We start from the raw sequence: 23728 nt of genomic DNA, 5'->3' as shown, positions 1-23728 counted from the left end.
TACTAAGCGAGCAATGACAAAGCGCCTCAAACAATGAGAATACAAAGGCTCCTTTACCTTCTACCCAGTGCCCAGTGTCCTACAGATAGAAATGGCAAGAGCTGCCAGTCACTGCGCCCTTACTGTGGTACAAATCCTGTGCTAACCAAATGACATTTAATCTTCCCAAGCATGGTAATGGGTGGGAAAATCTAAGTAATCCCGTTTTACAGATGGTAAAACTGACACTCAGAAACTTTCCAAGCCTCTAGGATTGGCAGGATCCAAAATGCAAGTTCAGTAGGGCAGAGAAAATCGTGAGTTTGTGTTACATATCATATTGTTTTGTTGCAATGATAAATATGTTTAAAAGAGTCAACAAAATAAAAAAAAATTCTCTTACTATTTTACTTGGCCTATATATAATAATTGAAAACATTACAATTAGAGGCAGATAAGCAGGGAGAGGCAAGGAAGAGTGAGGGAAATGCAGGATACTTCCTTCAAGACAGTCATAACTATTCCAATAAAACATAATGAAATAATAGAAAAGCCATACGAAGTAGAATTCAGGAGGACTTTCATTTCCTTTTCTTTTTCTATTGTTCCCAATGCTTTCCAACATAATGCTTTCCTGTATGAGACAAAAACAAGAAAAAAAGGATATTACACAAGTCATAATTTCTATAAAGCTAACCAAGTGGTTATTCTTTTCCCCCTGAAACTGCCTCCTTTTTTCGTATTATGATATCTTTTCTTCTTAGAAAGCAGTGATGACAAAAATATACTCATTTTCTTCCTCTTTTTAATTATTCTCAAAGTAAGAATTGGCCATTTGATATTAGTTTCTCCAAAACTTCTTTTGAAAAATAGTTTACTTCACTGTACTCATAAAGTGATATGTTGAATAGAAACCCCTTTGTACAACTACTTAAAGATGATTTTTAAAAATTTTAAAAGAAAAATATATTATTCAAGAGTGTCTGGAGACGGCTTCCTAATTTTTCTAATTAGCATGTGTTATTTTTTTGAAAAATAAAGTTGAAAAAATCATAAAGTTTGAAAAAAGCATAAATTTTTTACAACCACATATACATTCCTACCTTCTTTAGTAAAACTTTGATTTTTAAAAAATATATTACTTCTGGTCCTTGGTATTGCTATCCATCACTTGCAGAATATAGAGAGCTACATAAAACACACACACACACACACACACACACACACATATATTTTGGCCACGGTAAGAGTTGAACAGCAAAAGAATAATTAGACAATGCATTAATGACTCAAGTGAAATCTAGTAAAAGAATATTTTAAACTTATTTTTTCTGAAGCCAAATTGATAGAAAAAGATTTATCTTTGTTGGGCAGTCAAATATATATTTCTCTGCTACAAATATGAAACAATAGACACACATAGAGTTTAGATTGCAGTTAAATAATACCACATATGGGATCATTAAAAAAAAAAAAAACATAAGCGAATTATCTGACCTTCTGGAAGCAGCCTGACAGTCAAGGAACAAAACCTCTATTGTGAACAGACTCTATCTGAAGAGCAGACTGAGGGAGGATTTGGCAAAATGAAGTTTAGGCTTGAACTAATTTTACATGCTAATGAGAATCTCCAGATAAAAGATGCTGTATAATGGGTGCTAACCAGTTGGCAGATTAACATGATTCAGACCAAACAGAGCAGGAATTAGTCATGTTTGTCATAATACCATATGGCTGGAAAGGAATTGGCAGAGTTGGGTTTAGTCTGTCTTAGGGGATGATTTGGGAACAATATAGTTAAAGCATCCCAGATAAATCTGAGTATCACAGTCTGACAGTCTTCATACAAGAAAATCATGAAAGGACAACCCTTTGCGATCATTTTCAATTCTGAAAAAAAAAAGTATCTACCAAAATCAGATGCCAGAATTTGTGTTATGTTCATTCCTACTCCTTCAGAATTGCCACATTAAGGGTAGAAAACACAACAAGAGCCACACTCTCCAATATAATAGCCCTTAGCCACATGTAGTTATTTCACCGTAAGTTGAAATTAATTTAAAAATTAAGTCTGCAACTTAGTTACATTAGCACCTTTCAAGTGCTTAGTTGTTGCATATGGCTAGCAGTCGCCATACTGAAGAGCATGTGTAGAGAATATTTCCATCATTGAAGTAATGCTGCTCCAAAGTCAAAGGGTGAACAGTTTGAATGAAGAGGTTTGAATGAACAGGTTCACATGATTTCCTGAAAACTTAGGAAAATAACAATATTTATCCCAAAGGAGTAGTAAGAGAATCCAAAATAAGCAAGGTTCTTCATAAGCTATTAGACAAATAAGTGCTGGGTGGTTGTTTTTATGTGCCCAACCTGAGGCTTGAACTCAGGGCCTGGGCTGTGTCCCTGAGCTTCTTTTGCTCAAGGCTCTACCATTTGAGCCACAGCACCACTTGCAGCTTTTTCTGAGTAGTTAATTGGAGCTAAGAGTCTCACAGATTTCCCTGCTTTGGCTGGTTTCGAACCTTGGTCCTCAGATCTCAGCATCCTGAGTAGCTTAGATCATAGACATGAGCCACCAGCACTTAAAATGCTGGGTGTTAATGAGGATGGTGATGGTGATGTTTAGTGTACTTCATGTGGAAAACTTTCATCTCATTAGAAATGGAAAGCAATCTCAGGTTTTGCCCAGAGTGTATATAATTCAAATTATGAGGCTTTTCCTCCAACTGTATGCCACCTCGTTTTTTCTTAAAAGATTCTCCTGTACTCCATGACTAGGGACAATGAGCTAGAAAAAGTAGGATTCTTGAATTCTACTCAAACATTAATTATATATGATTATTAAGTTTTAGAAAATCAGATTAACCAGAACTCATGTTATTCATTTAATTCAATGTTTGCCAAGTTAAAAGTCCCCAACCTCAAGGAGCCTGTGGAAATTAAAGGGTTGGGAAGAGCAGGGCGTAGTGGAGTGGCAGTGGTAGACAGTGGGGACAGTGGTAGAGCACCAAACTCTTCCAGAAACTGTACACTTTCTAGGATAGTCACACAAGGTCAACTGACCTGTAAAGCATTCCCTCTGTCTGAAATTGGGTTAATTTGGGCTAATAATATTATTTGGTGGAACCATAAGCAAATTCCTTTTATTTGTAGGTCAAGTAATTGCAACTTAATAATTATCTCATTTGACCTATATCATGGAGGCCAAGAATTCAAGTTTTAATTGACAAACAGGTTTAGGTTCAAAGATCACTCTGCTGCTTAATAATTATATTGGATTGGGAAATTTATAAAAGTGTAAAAATAAATGTAATGTATCAATAAAAATCTATGCCCATGAGAAAAGTAAACAAGATTATAGTGAGAAAATGTGGTTTGCAGTACCAAAAAGATTAAGATTTCCTGGAAGATTCTTCCAGGCAAGATTTCATCTTCTAGAATGGACAGAAAAGAGATGAGCAAAAGAGATCACCTTAAAACAAAGATTTGCCAACAGGTCTATGCTCTTCATCCTTGAAGTATGATTAAAGAAAGCTTCACAATTGACCAGAAAATTTGAACGTGCAAAGCTATACTAAATAAAAGCTGCATAAGGCCAAGATGACCACAGATAGGGGGTAAAATATACCACACTGCTGTATAGTCTTGACCTTCCCATTGGTCCACAGCGTCCCCATTCTACAATAATGCTTGAGGTTATGCAGAAACATAGTTCCTTCCATCAGGCTTGGTTTTTATCCCTCTTTTTTTGTGCCAATACTAAACTTAGGGCCTGGGTCCTGTCCCTTAGCTTTTTTGTTTGTTTGTTTGTTTTTGCCTAAGGCTGATTGTTCTATCACTTGAACCACAGCTTTACTTCTGGACTTTTGGTGGTTAATTGGAGATAGGAGTCTCATAGACTAAAAGCTATGATGCAGACAAAGAGCAGTAAATGCCCACCAGTGATGAGGGAGGCTGGGGAAAGAAGCTACCTGAACACCTCCTGTTCATCATAAACTTGAATGAAACCTAGAATTACAACCTTGAAGACAACAGGCAGTGCCAGAAGAGAAAGACCAAACCAAGATGTTGCAATCTAGGGAAAGCCCCATAGAATAATAACCACAAGACTCACAAGCCAAGCAATTAGAGGCAAGAACCAAAAGGATGAGAGCAAAACTTGCAGACTAGATCACTAAAAAGTGGTCTACATTCTGAAAACAAAATTCACTATGTAAGGTAGGGTTTACAAGATATGAACACCAATGTACATGAGAAGTAGGTTTCTTTCAAATAGACCAGAGGTTCAAGGTGCCTGTCTGGCAAGCATGAAGCCCTGAGTTCAAATCCCAACATTATTATATACATACATACATACATACATACGTGAGACTAGAAAGGGTTCTACTTGTTTGTCTTTAAAACTCACCCATATAGGATGTGTCACATCTGATCAACACTAAATTCTAGCTTGTTGCTGGAAATGAAGATACCACCATCTCAATTTTAAACAACAGCCAATATTCATTCAGACCAGCTGTTAATATGAACTCCAAGGGAACACATAGAATTTGGACTCAGACCTGAGTCATTTGGCTCTATTGTTTAATAGCTTTTTGTACTGGAGGGCAATGACTGAATATGTGCAAACTCAGTTCCTGTGTCTTTAAATCAGGAGTGTCCATACTACCTTCACAGTGCTGTGGTAAAGACTGGACCAGTCATCAGCCAGCGTTGGATTGCCTCTCTTCTATGTACTAATGATTCATTTATTAGTTTCTTGATTTATTTTTTTCTGCCCTCCTTTGGTTTTATCAGATATTGTCCTTCAATACTTGCTGGACATGCATTCTGTCTTAAAAGACTGCCCTGTTTACTCTTCCAAAACAGTGCATATTTCGAACCCCAAGTTAGGAGTTACGGAGACTGGATCCCTGTGCTTTATTTCTCCCCTTAGTGTGGGACAGTATCCATCAGCGCAACATCAATACCAGGAGGGCCTCATTGTCAGCTGATAGCTGTTGGGTAGAAAAAAAAAATCCTCAAAAAGTAACCTCCCCCACACCTGCCAAAAATACAAAGCTCAAAGCCCCAGCCTCCCCTGGCAGTGGGAGCAGCTGACATGGGGCCCCTGGCTCTTGAGGTAGCTACATACACCGCCCTCCAGGGGAGCTCAGGATGGGTCTGGGGTCCTTGGTCTCTAGACATATCAGGAGCAGACATCTGTGGCCATGTCTACAGGGACCACCCAGAGGGCCGCTGGAGAGCCCTGGGGCTCCTGGAAGAATGTGCAGAAAGGTCAAGGGTCACATGCTCCAACCAGTTCGCTAAAAGCATCTCAGGGAGATCCAGTAGAAAGGTCATCTTGAGATAGTGACAGGGCACAGCTTGTGGGGACTAGAAAGAGGGACAGAAGAATTTCTTTAAGTAGCAAAAAAAAAAAAAAAAGTACACCGGTTTGGGGCTCCACTTAGACTTTGGAGTCTGATTTTTATTTCGATGGCATTTCCTTGGCTTTTTCAATTCATGTCTACATCACAAAAATGCAGCCATTGTGCACTTGTGGATTTGGCGTCCATGTGCCATGGAGCACAACACTGTGAATGCATTTTCTCACTTCATTAAACATTGCTTTAAAATGGCATCCAAATGTCCGCTCTCCACAGCCCGTCTGGGGAAAGAGATTGTGTTACTTGTTCCCCCAGTGAGAACAGAAGGAACAGGGAAGTCACAAGCTGTGATGTTTAATATTTTTCACCTCCGCATGTCCAACTCTGAGAGCTGATTGTACGGACAGCCTGGCCAGCCATGCCACTTCAAGGAAGGCCTCGGTTGTCCTGGATAGAGTTCCTGTCACCCTTCAAATCCCTGCTCTCCACTGCAGCAGCCCAAACTAGTGCAACTCCAGGGACCCCTTTTCACTTCACTGGGTGAGGTGCTGACTCGACCTCCCACAGGCGGGCCAGGACGTGTTCTGCTGACTTAAGAAGATGCCACATAAATTAGAACTCATGTAACCATATGGTCCAAGCCTGTGGGTCATATTTTATACACAAATGACTATGACAGGCGGTATTTTTGTGCTGACAAGTTGTATTTCATCCATGTTTACTTAGAATTGCATGCTATCTTTAAAAGCCTAGCAATAGAACATTATCCTACTTTTGTGTAAAAATTTCTTTGAGTTTTCTAATTAAAAAAAGGAGAGGCAGACAAAGAATAGAGGAAAGATGGGTGAATAGAGTCGTAATTTTCAATGTACGTATGTGAAAACAGAACCAAGTAATTTGAAGGGATGGATGGGGTTAGGAGAGACAGGAGAGAAGAATGGAAGGGGTGACTTTGATCATGATGCATTGTTACTCATAAATTCATCTCTTTTGTACAACTACTTAAAGACAAATATTAATAAATAGCTATTTTTAAAAATAAGCTGAGTGCCGATGATGTAGGCCTGTAAGCCTAGCTATTCAGGAGACTGAGATCTAAGGATTGTGATTCTAAGACAGCCCTAGCAGACAAATCTAAGAAACTCTTATCTCCACCTAACTAACAAAAATCCAAAAGTGAAGCTGTGGGTCAAATGGTAGAGTTAGTCATGGACAAAAGAGCTAAGGGATAGTGCCTAGGCCTTGAGTTGAAGCCATAGTACAAAGACACACTAAAATAATAAAAATTCATTCTCTTAGTTTGAATTATACATGGAAATTTCATTTATTTATGTATTTATTTGCACACACAAACAATGCTATTGTTTTGTAGATATGTATTTGATTGTTATACTTTCTTTTCTCTGACATACAAACTGACTTTACTTTCTGAAATAAAATTAAGCACGTGGACTACTGAAGATAAATGATAGAAAATATTCTGACAGACAGGCACTGGTGGTTTATGCCTATATTCCTAGCTACTCCCTGGTCTGAGAATCAAGGTTAGAAGCCAGCACAGGCAGGAAAGTCTGTGTGACACTTATCTCACTAACAAGTAAAAAGATGAACTGGAGATTGGGCTCAAGCAATTGAGCATCAGCTGTGAAGCCCTGAGTTCAAGCCCCAGTACCAGTACACCCAAAAAAAGACAAAACTATCAAAATTATAGTAACATTTACTGACATACTTAGCAATTGGCCCTTTCTTTACATTTCTTTTAACTCAGTACTTCTCTGACCACCAAAGGCACATGATGGCCAATCTTAAACTCTCCCAGAACCTTGGTAAGTTATATCCAGGTCTGGGAGGCATCTGTGGAAGTAGATAATCAGCTCTCTCTGACTAGCAGGCCTGGTTTGGGGTCTTGATTGTGCCTCTTCTTTTGTGTAAGCAACTCCATGGGCTTCTGAGCTCAGTTCCTAACTGACAACATGGATGCAATGTACACTAAAGCACTTTGTCAGTCCTCATTTCTTTAATCCTAACTCAGCAGGAACAGCAGCTCTCTAGAAGAAGCAGAAGTGTGATGGACTAACATGTGATTTTTTTGCCTCCCTCCCCTGGTCCTCCTTTTGGCTGTCTTCCCCAGGGGTTTATCTTTCAAGTTTTCACTGATAATGGCTTGGGGGCTGATTCATCCCAGGTGTATTTTAATGCGAGATTTTGAAAAAGGCTTAAAGCCTTTAAAGATTGAAGGGAATAATTTTCTTTTAAGAGATATGTGTCATTCTGTTATAAAATAATATATGATTATTACAAGTGAAAAATTCAGAGAAGTAAAAGAGCAGATTTCCCATCATCCTGCTGCCCAAACATGCTTCATTAGCAGATTTTTGTATGCTTTTCATAAAGGGAATGCCTTTAGCACACACACACACACACACACACACATACACACACACACCTTTTTTTTTGGTCATGGGGCTTGAACTCAGGGCTTGGGCTCTAGGCCTGAATTATTCTGCTTAAAGCTAGTGCTCTATCACTTTGAACCACAACTCCATTTCTCGTTTTCTGGTGATTAATTGGAGATGGGAGTTTCATGGAGTTTTCTGCCCAGGCTGGCTTTGAGCAGTCATCTTCAGATCTCAGCCTCCTGAGTAGCTAGGATTATAATGGGTATAAGCCACCCAGTGCCTGGCCTCAAACCCAACTTTTTATCCTTCTTGCCATTTAGTGTTATAACTCAAGAAGCCCTTTCCATAGTAACATAAACTTCTAATGAGTTATCATTTTAACAGATGCAAAACAGCACATTCATTTTAAAGGTAAAATTCCAAGTTTTAATTATTTTTTCAAAGTAAAAATTGTCTGCAAGTGCTAGAGAATATAAACATATACATCTAAACTAAATGCAGGATCTTTGAGGGCAGAGATTTGTCTTCTTATGCTTTTAGATTAGTGTTCATAACAAGTGCCCTTGGATGGATCAGAATCAGGATGGTTGAATATTTTAGGAGAGACTGCCTCTCCTAACTCACACCCATCCCCTATCTCCTCTCCCTTGTCCCTTGATCTGCTATGAACTCATTTTGTGGAAGGATTGACAAGAAACTTGCTCCTTCTGTGTTTCCATTACTTCCACAAACTGTTGCTAAGACACTAGCTTGGGTAAACGTATGATTCATAAAAATAGCAGTAAGTTTTATTTTTGAGGAACTGTTTCTCACCACCTTCGACACATGTTTTAAAAGCTACAAGGAAATTTGGGACTTCTTCAAAATGTTCTTAAAGTTCTTCAGATTTTTTTCCTAAAATGCTAGTTATGAAGCCCTATCTGTGAGTATCTGCTCCTCAAATATCTAAATCTTTCAGATATTCTGTACAAATGGAGCTCAGACTGGAGGTGTGGTCCAGTGGTATCTTGTTTGCCTAGCAATAGAAAGCCGTGATTTAAAACAGAAAGGAAGAAAGGAAGGAAGGAAAGAAGGAAGGAAGGAAGGAAGGAAGGAAGGAAGGAAGGAAGGAAGGAAGGAAGGAAGGAAGGAAGGAAGGAAGGGAAGGGATGGGAAGGGAGGGAGGGAGGAAAGAAGGGAGGGAGGAAAGATGGGAGAATCTCATTTAATATAAAATTAAAAACAAACAAACAAAAAACAGTTAGTGGGGATTTGTGCCCTTCCTTGGAAGCCTTTGTGTAAAGCACAGGCAAAATCATCAACATCAGAGGTTCAATGCAAAGACTAGAAATTAGCCCACGGAAAAACTTCAAATAACAAATAGGCAATACTGAGAGATTATCTGAAATGTTCATAACTAGTGGAAAGACTTTATGAGTAGATTTTTGTTGAATCCAGGAGCCACCATTGAAGTTGCCTTGTATTGTACTGAGGGAAGCTGAGTCTGTGTCTGTGGTGCTGCATCTGCAGATTTCGCCACCCACAACCAAAAGTATTTGTTACATAGTCTATCTGTTCTGAACATATGAGAACATTTTCCTTGTCACTACTTCCCATCAAGAAAGAATAGGAGTTATACACAGTATATTTACACAATATCCAGTATTACTATTGCAATTAACTTAGAAAGGATGTGAAGTATACAGGAGCATGCACATAAGTTGTATGCAAATATTACTCCACCTTGTAGAAGGGACTTAACATTTGCAGATTTTGGTTGGGGAAGGGTTGCAAACAATTCCCTATGTATATTGAGAGGATGACTAATTCTTATTGTATTGGTGTACTATTTTAAATACATACATATAGAAAACTGACAAGATAGATAGATAGATAGATAGATAGATAGATAGATAGATAGATAGATAGATAGATAGACCAATGGTAGATCCTTTTGTAAATGTCCACAGACCTACTGTATGAATAGCATTTGACTTTGGAAACAATTATAAAATGGATAAAGACAGCATTAAATTTTACACATTCTCAGTACCATTTATCTTCTTCCATGAGCTCTGGCACCAGCCAGCCCCAGCAGATAAGGACTGACATTCATTGAGATGCTGTCTTCAAGCACAGCAGGCAGACCTCGGGCCTCTCAAGGGACTCCTGAGGCAATGGCAAAGGTGAATCAGAGGTTTCTTTTGAGATGAAACCTGAAAGAAGGCTAAAGGAAGTGGGGGCGATTTCATAAGATAAAGAAGTAGAGCTAGAGAACTTTGGGGATTTTTAAAATACTCTTTAATTATGTGAAAGGATGTTTATGCAAGAGGGTGACTTTTTTTCTCCGTCTCTACTGGAGCTGGTCAAAAGAAAATGGTCTTAAGTTGGAGTAGAGTGGGTTTAGGTAAGGCAGAAAGAAGAAGGAATTTCCTGAATGTGGAGGTCGTTAAAAACTGGAATGAGTTACTAAGGGAGTCTGTGGACACTCTTCCTCTGGGGAGCATTTAAAAATAAGATAAATTTTCATCTGTCACACAGGGTTTAGAAGTAATCCAACCAGAAGGGCTCTCAAAGCATTTTCCAGCCCCATAACCTGAAAGCCAAGTTCCCTCCAATTTTATCTCTAGTTAGCAACATGTGAAATGAATGCCCAGAAGCCAACTTTAGCATTTCAGAAGCAGTAATGAGAGTCTCTAACTTTTTTGGTGGTGTTGTATAATAAGATGGCACATTGCATAAAAGATTAAGGCCATTTTTATCTTCCCTAAAAACCACATCAAGGAAAAAAGAATCACAACTCAAACTTGGCAAATGAACAATTGCTAAGCACCTTTCCTTCTCATCCTGACAAATAGAAATATGCAAATCCAAAACTACAAATAAAAATAGTATTCCCTTAGATCTACTGATCACATCTTTCTGGTTTCTAATTCCATCTTTTTTTGAGACAGCCATTCCAAATATTCCATTTTTACAGCTAGACAGTTCTTCCAAACAGTGTTTTGCACCTAAAGAAATACTTTCCCAGCCATTACTTGGCTAAGTTTCAATTCCAGCTACACCAAACTTAAAAACAAGTTTGCAATTTGAGAAATTTGTGTCTGAACACATACCTTCTCATTTTACCTTGACTTTTAATTAAGTCAGCCAGTGGATTTCATTACACCTCCAAGGATAGAAATATTTTGATACTGGGAGAGTTGCTAAAACACTTTCCTTTATAATTTTCTAGCTTCATTTGAATCCTATAATTTTCCTTTTTTGAAAAACAATGCTTCAAGTCTTCCTTGTTTCAAGCCAAATCAGGAATTTCAAAAGAAACTGATCGCCAAACCGTCCTCCATGATCATGAGCCTCCTCCTCTTTATTCTTAGGCCAATCTTTTTTCTTTTTCCTTTGGCTTCTCTCTCTTCTTCACCCACTCAACTCCAACGCATTTGTCAAGAATTCCCTACTCTTTTGTCCTGTGGCAACTCTGAATTCAAGTGTAAAGAAAGGGAATTTGGTTTAGGTATGAAAATGGGGGAAGGAGAGGGGAAGGTGACTATGCCACACAGAACACTGAGCTACATGTTTTCCAACAGTTTTCTCTAAAGCAGAGCAAGAATAGTCCTCACAAAACTCAGTTTGGCAGCTGTCATGGCAGGGTTTGAGCAAAAAAAAAGATATGTGGCCTCCTAGAGAGACAATGTGAACAGATTCATCTGTTGTGAATTAAAGTGGATCTTACTAGTTAAATTATTCATGAGATCATCAAGTGTCTACAACTTTGCTTCCAGATCTAGATTAAAGTGGCCAAATTACAGATGTCAAAATAAAAGAAAATCATTATTTTTACTTCCTTTGAAGCTTCTCAGAAAACTAGATGAGGATGGAGTAAGAAAGAGGATCAGCTTAGTCTTTAAACCCCATCAGGAAAACAAATGAGCTGTGTTTTCTTTTTGTTTAAATAGGGGACCCCAGTGATGATGTAATTTATCCAAGAGGGATGAAATAGTCCCAAGTTTCTAAGCATCAGTAGGTAACATACTTCAGGATGTCCTATTAGGCTGAAATTTCTGTATGTAAAGATATAATAAGATCAATTAAATTTTAATATATCTATGGTGTGCACAAAAAATGGTATTTATTTGAGTTTATGAATAATCATTCAAATACATCATTAAGTAGTTAACACATGGAGAGGAACAATCAATAGAAGTCAGTCTTCTTGGTAATAGTTGACCTTACCAACTTTTCAGGTTCTGAAACCCCAAGACTCTGTCCAGGGTTAACTGGAGAGATGAGAGACAAAGAGGTCTCTTTAGGTAGCCCAGTGTTCAACCTTCCTGTCTCAGGAAGAGAGACAGAGGAAGAGAGATGGGATGAGGACACCAAAAAAAACTATAGTGGAATGGAATAGAATATATGATTTAATAGAGTAGAGATATAAGAAATAGAGAATGATCACAGAAGATCCTTTAAATTTGTTCTACCTCAAGTAATCTACCTATTCCCATTCAGGCTCAAGACAAGCCAATTGTGTCAAGGTATTGCTTGTGGGATGGTTAGCCCTATCAGTGAACTTGTCATCTAGTTCTTTGTGCAACCATCTTTGGGCTAATAGTTTTTTTTTTTTTTCCTGTTTTTTTTAATAGGATACTCCCTGGGTGGATTTCCTTTGTTCTCCAAAGCCTCTAGAAACTAATATAAACACAACTCAATTTTAACACTGCCACTTCCTCCATTCATCCAATCACCACTCTCATTAACAGATAAGTTTATTTTTCCCCTATGGTGAGAACCTTGCCTTGGTCACTTTGCCTTTAAGATAAATAGGTGCTTCTCTCTTGGTCTCTCCCCACCCCTTGTGTCTAGTACAGATCAGCTGCAGGAACACCACTGGACCGGAAGAATCTGCACTCCTGAGCCCTGTCAGAGTGTCTGCCAAAGCATTCAGGTGCTACAGGGTGCCTGGTCCTCTGCCGAAACTTCTGGAAAGTTGGCTGGTTCTAGTAGTGATACAAATCACCTTTTGAACAATAAAAAAAAGCACACAAACTTAGAGGAAAGAGCACATGAAAGCTGCAGATCTCTTCATAAATTATGTATCATCCATGCCTAGAATGCTCAGAGGGGTCATGAATTTAGAGATCTCAACAAAAACAACAACGAAAAGCCAATATCTGACACCTTATGCTCCTGAAACTCATTACAGCTCTGGGAATGAAACTATAGGAAGGGGGGGGGGCGTGCGGGGAAAACAGTGAATAAATTATTTAGAAGAGGAAATGCTTTCATTATTGTTTGCATTTTATTGAGCTTTTCCCAATAGTTTTTAAACTGGTAGGAAGAGGAGTCTTTTAAATTATCCCCCCCAATTCTATTATCTCTGGTCTGGGATGGATGGGGGAAGTCTTTCATGCTTTTATGAACTGGACTGAACAATACAGACTCCTCCAATTTTAACCCTTTCCTTTCTTTCTAAAATGTCCTCAGGAAAAGCAATAAGGACTTGTAGTGGTGGTGGTGGTAGTGGTGGTGGCTTGAACTTGGAGCCTGAGTGCTTTCTATGAGCTTTATTTTTTTTTATTTTTTTTGTCAAGATGAAGTACAGAGGGGATACAGTTACATATGTTAGGTAGTGAGTACATTTCTTGTCCAACTTGTTACCCTTTCCCTCATTTTTCTCCTACCTTCCCTTCCCCCCAGGCCCCTGCCAGAGTTGTACAGTTAGTTTAGAACATATTGTCTGTGAGCTTTTACACTCAAGGCTAGTGCTCTACCACTTTGAGCTACAGCACCACTTCCAGTTTTCTGGTTGTTAATTGGAGATAAGAGTCTTATGGACTTTCCTGGCCTGTCTGGCCTTGAACTTCGATCCACAGATCTCAGCCTAGCAATAAGGATATTTAAGTCACCTACCATGTAAGGAAGAGAGTACTGTTGCTTAATTTTTTAAATCAGACTTTCAAATGAGTAAAAGTTTCCTTCTATTTTTTTTTTTTTTACCAAATTGGAGACATGTATTACAAAGACCTTTCTTTGATATCTAATCTCCCATTATACATCCTTATGTTGTACTGCATAACTCAGGTTCCCACCACAGGTGGCTTCTTTAGCCAGGAGGCATCCTAGGAGTTTTGGATTGCACTGAGCCAGTGCCTGGCACTGATGTGGGTTGAGCATGCAGTTGTCACTCATCAGCTGGGAGCTCCTCAAGATGGCTTGCATCTCAGTATCCACAGTGTCTCCCCTGTGTAGATACTTAATAAACCCTGATCAATTAAATGAACAAATGAAATGAGCAACCATGTCAGAAGCCCTAAGGAAGTAGCTCTGTCCCCAGCCCTTCCCTCCCATCCTATTGATCTCTCCAGACAATCACTCCTTGCTTATTTTCCTCCCTGAAGATGTTTTCAAAATCAAAGGAATTCATTCTGTCCTGAGAGCCCCACACATTCTGCTTCTTGTTCCATCTGAAGAAGAATTGACTAAAGAGTCAATTCCCCCCACCACATGTGGATTGAATTTCCGATCTCTTCTTCCCATTTCCGCCTTTTCTTTTTTATTTCTGTCTCCATCCAAGCACAGCACTCAATATGCTGCAGAAATAATTTTCCGCTGAATGAGGTTTGGTCATAAGTCAAAAGCAGATTTATTAAGGTCCCTGTACAGCCTGTTCCCTGGCTTACTGTTGACATGACAGTTTAAATCTTTGCCCACCCATAGCACATAATCTCTGCACTGCAAACAACCCAGACCTTGTGCCTTCTGGCACTTGAGATGAATTGAAATTGGTCTAAACTCACACTGATGGCATCTTCACCAGGACCTAGGTGTGACCAATATGGCCAGAGATAATCAGGGTATTTCTAACCCATCCCACGCCATCTCCACTGCCCACCACTCTTTTCTACCTATTTCTACCACAAGGATATCCCATTGTCATCACTGCCACACTGTGAGAAAACTCCTTGAAGCAGTTTGTGTCCAATGGATCACTGTCTCATGTTGCCAGGATAACTGTTTTATATAGTGAGCTTGTTGAGTTTTCTGTAAGCAGTAGCTGTTTACCTTCTCTTTTTCAGTGATTTTTACCTTTCCAAGATATTTTACCCAGTATGTGGCATTACATATGCTAGTTCTTTAAAAAAAAAAAAACAACGTTGATTTAATCTGGCACAGAAAAATAAACAAGAAAACAAAACAAACAACAACAAAATACCCTTAGATCAGTCTGATGGTGTGTCAATAGGAACACTATAATTATTACTTGTACATGTGATTTATAGGTGCTGTATAGTGCATTTTTAGTACTTTAGTCACTAAAGTGACTAGTCAAACACACACACTTTCCCTTCACTAAATAGTACTGGAAGCTACCATTATGAATACCAAAATGCTTCATACCAAAAAAAAAAAACAACCAGAAAAAAGAAAAGAAAATGTAAGATCTGGTATGTTTTTTGGGAGGTAGCATGTGGCATTTAACCCCTTCTTTTTGAATCCTTGGCCTACTTGTACCCCAGTTTGTTTATTTTTAAAGAAGTATCACTGTTGCTATTCCTCTTGTGTGAGTAGCACTTTACATGTATGCAAGTTCTTTTGCATACATTACCTCACTCTGATTTGGGCCATAATGTCTAGAAGACATTGCTATTGTCCTTGTTTGCATCCATGAGAATCTGAGGTCTTAACCTAGTGAGCTGCCTGAAGTTGCACACTGATGTAGGGGAATATCTAAAGCCTTACATTCAGATCCTCTTTGAAGGCACAATCTCCTTTACAAATAATACTTTTAAAAATCAGGATATGAACAACTTACAGAGAAGGTTGTTAGTGAAATAATCGTTTTTCCCCAAGTATAAATAAAATTCACACTACATAAAGATGTTGAACAAGACAGGAAAAAAAATGAATCAAATTCCTCAGGGATAATCATGCTACCATCTTGATACATTTCCCAATAATATACTATTGTTTCCAGAAACTAATCCATTTTATTCCAATATATTTACAAAATGCTCTTTGAGTATATACTAAGATAAAGGAAGAATTATTATGGTGAAATTGGCACTGTTTTGCTAATGAGAGCAACTCAGCCAACAGAGATCTTTATTAAGAAGTAATTTAAAATAGGTACTTGAAAGAGGAGGCATAAGGTCAAGGGAAGGGAATAGGTGAGTGAAGAGAAGAAGAGAGTACAGTCAAAGATTTAATGCATAGCCTACAAAATTAAGAAAAATGAGGGAAGAGATGGGTTGGGAGTGATGAGTGAGAAGGTTGGAAGTGGTGACATTGATCAAGATGAATTATATTCATAAACTGCTTTGTTGAATTGAAACTCCTTTACACAGCTACTTAAAGATAATTTTTAAAAAAAAAAGTTTACGAAGTAGTTTAATGATTGTACCTGACATTCATCTTAAAGATTTCTCTTCTAAGTGTTAAAACAGAAGGCAGAATCTGACATACCCCTTTTGGAGAGATGCAGGAAAATTCAGAGTAGGATGTGGATTAGTAGACATGGACATTACCTACAAGACGTACATAGTAGATAGGCAGGAGAAAATGGTCCCTCATAGTTAGCACATGAAGGTACGAATTTTCCTAATGTCCAATGGTAGAATCTTAACTTCACTTGGAAATAATGAATGGCAGGACTTGGGAGCAGAAGACAAGCAGGGTGAAGAGGGAATCACCGGAGGAAACTGCCAGAAATTTGGGAGAAGATCCTCAAAATGAGGTTAAAAAAAAATCACGTACAGTCTAAACTCATCAACTGCAATCTGAGGTATATTCCTCTAACATTGCAATTATTTCTAGAAAAAAAATAGGAGCATCTTGGCATCTAGCCAGAGAGAGGCATCCTGAGAGAAGATTTTGCCACAGGCATGTTTCGAGGGCTAATACATCTTCCTTTTTTGTTTAGGTAAACACAGATTCCTGCCATACCCAGTAATTTCCAGAGCCAAAGAGAAATAAGTACACATTTTTCTTTCAGCAGAAGATTAATTGTGCATTCCTTGATTTGAGAGTCGTGGTAGTCCTTGGAGCCTCACAAACTCTGCCCTAAAGTAGCAAAGCAAAACCATACAGAAATCCACAAAAAGCTGAGGAGAGGAAAATCTCCGGAAGCTAACTGGCTCAGTGCTGTCAAGAGAAGTGAAAAAAAAAAAAAAATAGTCAAATTCTCAGGAAGTTGGGTACTTGCAAAACACCCTAAGTCTTTCCTCCTGAGAGTGCCCCACAAAAGTAGTATATGTCACTATTGAGGTTCCCTGTTAGTGCTGCAGAAACAGCTGAAGGTCCTGTGGTCTGCCTTCATGCTAAAATAGGGTTTGGTCAAGGGGGAGAAGTGTAACTGGGCTGCCTTTCTCCTTGCAAGTCCTCAAAGTGGTTAACACAGGCATCTGCACAACATCATGCAACAGCTCACTTGCAGGATATATTCAGTATATGCTAAGTAAGCCAGGGAGCTCTTCCTTGCAGAGAAATATATGTTCTACCTCCCTAATTGCATCCATTCATCTCCATGGAGCATTCTACTAGGGGCATAGCAATGACATCAGGCAGATCTTCATCATGGGGCTCATGGGACATTGGCCATATTTTCTCATTCTGTAAACATTTAAGTCATCATTTAGCTTCATTATATAATTGTAATAATGTAGGTGTCCAGTTCCTTAAATATTTACATTTCTAAGCATTTTAAAATAATTTATTTGTAATTCAGCTTGGTTCTGTAAATTCTTATTTATGAGAATAAGCTGCCTATAAATTTGTTTGAAAAGCAGTTTTCCCAAAATATCTTAAAAGCTAGGAATATGACAAGTCACATTGGAAAAATGAGGATAACTCATAGGTTTTGTGCCTCTGATTTTCCTCCTCTGTGCCCTAAAGTTTCTGGGCCTTTGGGGACCATCAGAGGCAATGACTCTGATTTAATAACTGTGAAAAGCTATTGAACTAGCAATAAAAAATATTCTCCACCACAAAACAATGTATTTACAACAGGCAGCACTCCTGCCAATCACAAAGCATTCACCAAAAGTGTCTTGAGTTCCTTTAGCAACAGGAATGGTGTCTTCTCAAATATGTGTACAGAGGCAGGAATGTTTTGATGCCTGGCAAAGAACACTGAAGCACATAGCACGCTTAGGACCATACTGAACTGATAAATTTATGTTTGCCTAGAAGAAAAATATTTCTCTTATTTACATAAGATAAATTAAAACATCAAAGTTGTGTGCTAGTGACCATGGCCTTGACCACACGCATTTTTCTGCTAAGTCCATCATACATAAATTAGAGGAACTAATTCATTGGTCCCCTGAAACAGCCCCATTTTGATGGACAGATTTGGCAAATAACAAGATAGTTCATAGGAAGGTGATTTTTTTAAGTAAAGAAGTAAGCAAGGCAAAAAGAGAGCTTACCTAAACTAAACAAAAGAAAAAGAAAATGCTGTTTATTTAAAGATAAGTAGCATTCCTTTCTGGGAGAAAGCCAATAAACCCCAGGGGTCTGTCCACAACGTGCCCATTCCAAGAAGTTAATAACCATATTCTCTGGATGGATAGTTCTTTTTCTTCATGAGGTCAGGGGTTGGACTCGCATAGGCAAATTGTATTTTTAAGAACACGTTATGTAGAGAAGAACTGATAGACCAACCTCTTAAATTTGAGATATTTAGAATCAATCATCACCCTGTGCTGGGTCTAGAAATCTTAATCAGGAAATATGGACAGAAGCAGCATCAAGGTCATGAGATGCTATTTATTTATAGAACCCACTTATCATAAGCAGAAGTCATAGAATTTTTTTTTGCTGTTCTGCTGAGTGCCATTATAATTCTTTATCCACCATTTAATGTGAATTGAATATCTGATGCAGCACAGATAAGAATGTGTTCATTCTTTCCCAGACAAAGGGTGTAAAGGGAGGTAATTCTCAAACAGACGGAATGAATTGGCACATAGACCAAGGCAAAGGCATATTATGTCCAGGATTTGCCTTGATCTTTGAAGCTCTTTGGGCTGCAGTGTGACAGTTCCAAAGGCTTCAAAGAAGAAAGAGGTTGCAAACAGAGGGATCCTAGGAAGTATAGTGATGGAATTCTCCTTTGAGTTTGACACTTATTGTACGAGTGGCATATCACTGAAATTGTGAAATCTTTAAATAATAGTAGTCATGATATGAAACATGAAATCATCATCATTATCATCATGAATAAAAATCATCATACAGATGAACTCATACAATAATAATTTTATCAGTTTATGGAGTGAGGCCAATAATATAGTGGTAGTATTTTAGGAAGCAGGATGCATTGCTAAGATTTGGTCTCCCTGTGATAAGGAGCCTTACATTCCCCACATTCAGCAGCATAAGGTACACCAGAGCAGATTCACAATGAACTGATAATTTGGCTCTACTCTCTCACAGATATAGATGGATGGATGGACAGATAGAGATAGAAATATATAGTTTAACCACATGAAACTGCTTCTTCTGAAGATCAAAAATAGTCAAAACAGAGGCAATTTCATATGGTTAAATCCAGTGCTCACTAACTACCCCCATGTTACCATGTCCATTTTATCAACGCCTCCTAAGAAGTCCTATGCATTCACTCTGCATCTGGACTGAACTTCAGTTACAAATGAGGAAAAACATAAGGAATTTAGTCAAGAGTTTGCCACAGCCAAGGAGTTACTTGAAGAATAGCCGAATCTTGTAACTGAGGACTAGAGGTATTAGGCAATTTTCCATTGTAAGTGAAAGAAACTCAATATGAACAACCATAGCAGAAAAGTGGATTTAGTGGCTCGTAAACTGGGAAATTAAAGAGTAGAATATTTTCAGGGACAGAGGCTCAAGTAACAGCAATATCCTGTCTCTCCCTCAACCCTAGCTTGTCTCTCTTCTTTAGTATGTTAGCTGTGTTCTCCCTTGTCACTCACAGCTTTTTTCCATATATAACTTGCCATTGAAAGCATTTCAAATATGTCCAAACACGGGCTCTTATAGAAGGATGTGACTGCCCTAGTAGAAAGATAAACTTCAGCTAGTTCCTATTGAGCTGAAGATTAGAGCTGACCAGGCCTAGGTCACGGGCCCACATCCTCCTCCAAGGCCAGGGATGGGACTCTATGACTGACAGTCTTCCAGAGCCATCTAGTATATAAAAGCAGTTTCTCAATTGGAGGAAGGAGGAGAAAGTTGACAAAACTACAGATTTTTAATATTACACTACCAATAATCTATACCTGCATACCGCCATAGTTCCTGAAAATATACATTTGGGACTCAAGAGTTATGTGTTTATTGCTAAATTGGTATTTATGAGACTGAAAATCCAACTCAGTGTTTACTCCAATTTGGATGATCTCACTTGCCCAACCCCTAGCAACAGAGGATACTCTTTTTTAACTTCTTATTGAAGACACAGAGCCACAAGAGTTAGCACATCCTTTTCCTGTATTAAATGGCTTTCTCCATATAAGACAGTTCTAATATGTATCATATCTCTGTACAGTACTAGTCAGCACAAGGAGCACACATTGGTAGTCTCAGCTTCTCAGGAGACTCACACAGGAGAGACACTAGAGCTAAGAATTTAGGCCAGCCTGGGCAATATAGCAGGACTCTGTGTTTTCAAAGCACACAAAACAATACAACAAAGACAACCTGTATCCAGGTTAGACCTGATCAGTTTATTACTACTCCACAAGCCAAGAAAAGATGAACAGAGTACCAATGCAAATCCACTATACCAAGGTAAATCTACATGAGGTGCAAGCTATGCTGTATTTCTAAAATGAGACCAAGGTCACAGGCTCAGAACTCACTTGGGGAAAGCAAAAAGTTATCTGAAAAGTTAGCAGATTTCCTTAAACCAGTACAACATTTCCCAAGAGATTTACTGATAAGAAATAAAATAAATCATTAAATGCCTATGTAGGTATTCGGTAAATATATATTGAATCACACTGGTGTGTTGATCTTTTCATTCAAAGACAAGCATGCCATACCTTAACTATATTCCAAAGAAGAAAGTACTAAAATGGTAGTAATTAGGAAGCAGGGAGCAGGGTGTCCTGGCAGACTTTGGCTGTAGGTAAAGCCCAAAGACTATGACTGCATCTATAGGGGGTCAGAGAGCACTTTAATGTGGGCCAAGCGAGGGGATCCTGGCTTTGGATAATGCTTTCATTGAGCAGGTGGCTCCATCTGTGAGCTCTGCACAGGAGAGTGCCATTTTAATATCCTGCCATGGAACCTTATGGCAAAGATCAACAGCAACCCAATAGAGAATCATGACAAGTTCAATGGTCAAATACAGAATCTGTCCCTCAGAAGCCTAGCACAGCACTTCAGACGCTGCCCAGCAAGAACACCCAGGGGTCCAAAGCATAGGGGCCACATTGGACCCAGTAGATTTTTTCAGCCACCTCTGTGGATGCCTAAAGCACTGAATGTATTAGAATAAACTCAACATAGCCCCAATAAACACACCTTCTCTGCAGGACAGGAAGTTCATGAATAAGTGAGCTTTCCCTGCAAAATTTTATAAAGTATCCACTCACCAGAAAGTCACTGTTGCCAGCCACATGTCATTACATATACCAACAGAAGGACTAACCAGAGGGCAAATAATTGAGATAAGAAAAAAGGGATTATTGACATTGATAAAGAATGCTATTTCTGACTAGCTGAAGGCTTCATACAATGAGACAAAATAATGATAGCATTTTTAATAATAACAATAACACATGTATGGCATCCACACATTTATAACATGCCAAGAACTGTTCTGTGGGCTGTCCCTATACTAATTTAGCAACACACTTTCTTGTGTGAAAGGCTTACCATGATAGGTAATAGGGGTTATACACTATTACAGATAAGGATCACACATAGTTAGTGGCTGTTCTTACATTAGAATGCAAGCAATATGTCTGTCACTAGAGCCACAGTCTTCTATACTGTAAACAGTTCCCAAACAGGAATCTTTCTCTTTAAGATAATGTATATGAAATGCATTTAGCACCCATCCTTATTATACAAATAATACATAAACAATTTAATTAATAATTATCATTCTTATAATTGTTATTTTACAAATAATTAGTATTAAAGATGATCTGATGCCTCAAAAACACAAAACAATTAATGATAAAGGAGCTGAAGGGCTGGGGATATGGCCTAGCGGTAGAGTGCTTGCCTTGCATACATGAAGCCCTGGGTTTGATTCCTCAGTACCACATATATAGAAAAAAAAAAAAAGATAAAGGAGCTGAAGTGGCAGAACAAGGCTCTAACCATTTCTTTTTTTGTACTAGTAGTGTAACTTGAGTTCTAGGCCTAGGTACTATCTCTTAGCTTTTTTCATTCAAGGCAGGTGCTCTACCACTTGAGTCATATCTCCATTTTTAGATTTTTGGTGGTTAATTGGAAATAAGAGTCTCATGGACTTTCCTGCTCAAGATGGCTTTGAACTATGATACTCAGATCTCAGCCTCCTGAGTAAGTAGGATTACAGGTGTGGGCCACTGGCACCTACCTGTCTGCCTCTGATCATTTCTAATCCAAGTTGCCAATTTCCTGATTCACAAACATAGCTCTTCTGTAATCTAATTTTGAGATGAAGCCATTTTTGTCTGGTTTTCAGATGAAACTCTAAATATGTGTTCTTGCTAAAGTGACAAGTTTCTGATAGCATAACTTTCAAAAATTAATCTGAGGGCTGGGGATATAGCCTAGTGGCAAGAGTGCCTGCCTCGGATACACGAGGCCCTAGGTTCGATTCCCCAGCACCACATATACAGAAAACGGCCAGAAGCGGCGCTGTGGCTCAAGTGGCAGAGTGCTAGCCTTGAGCGGGAAGAAGCCAGGGACAGTGCTCAGGCCCTGAGTCCAAGGCCCAGGACTGGCCAAAAAAAAAAAAAAAATTAATCTGAATTCTAGATCAGTCTAAAAATGTAGGGGATAAAGTAAGTTTCATCCATCAAACTTTCATAGTTTTCAGTTGCCTCTTTCTGTGTAACTCCAGAAAGGGGATGGATGGTGTTAACCACAGTTCCTATCTATAACAGAATAACCAATAGCTATCACAATGCAACACCAACTGGACAGATGTTTTTGCAAGCATTTTTTAAAGCTGAAGGATGAGAAAAAAACAATATCCAAATGTTCCACCCACCCACTGGCAAGCCACAGTTCCCACTGTATTTAGTGCTGCATGGGCACAATCAAACCATCTCTGATATCAGCACTGAGTGGCCTGGGAACGTTTTATTTACAGCCCTCTGCTTGCTTCTCCCAAACCCCAGCCATTTGAAATGACCCAAGAAAAAAATATATATATTTTTTTGCCACTCCTAGGGTTTAAACTCAGGGCCTGTGCACTGTCCCTGGCTTCTTTTTGCTCAAGGCTTGCACTCTACCACTTGAGCCACAGCACCACTTCTGGCCTTTTCTGTATATGTGATGCTGAGGAATCAAACCCAGGGCTTCACATATACAAGGCAAGCATTCTACCACTAGGCCATACTCCCAGCCCCTGGCTTTTTTTTTCTGTGTGTCCTGGCTAAATTTTAAAGCAGCCAAAGAAACATGTAGGATCTTGTCTTATTTCTTGCTTTTGTTTTTGCCTCGTGTGTATGGTGTGTGTGTGTGTGTCTGTATGTGTGTGTCTGTGTGTCTGTGTGTGTGTGTTTGCTTTTTAACCAGAACAATTTTCTGAATGCTACTTGGGGAGAAATCTGAGGACTGAGAGTTTTATCTAAAGTCTCTCCAAACCCATATATACAGAGAGAGTACAGATTACCATTTTAAGAAGAATTTCTATCAGCTGTAAGATTCAGCTTACAAGTGTTTGTGTAGCTATTAATGTTAAAAAAAATAGAAGCTGTGGCATCCATTTTAAATTTCAAACATAAAAGAAAAAAATGTCTCTCTTGTTTAGAAGGCTCTTCTGTTTCCCAGCAGTTACCCGGATGGGATGTTTGC

Source organism: Perognathus longimembris, chromosome 2 (assembly GCF_023159225.1).
Source record: "Perognathus longimembris pacificus isolate PPM17 chromosome 2, ASM2315922v1, whole genome shotgun sequence".
In the NCBI taxonomy this organism is placed as follows: Eukaryota; Metazoa; Chordata; class Mammalia; order Rodentia; family Heteromyidae; genus Perognathus; species Perognathus longimembris.
The sequence above is the reverse complement of the archived record's forward strand: the minus strand, read 5'-3'. Positions refer to the sequence as shown.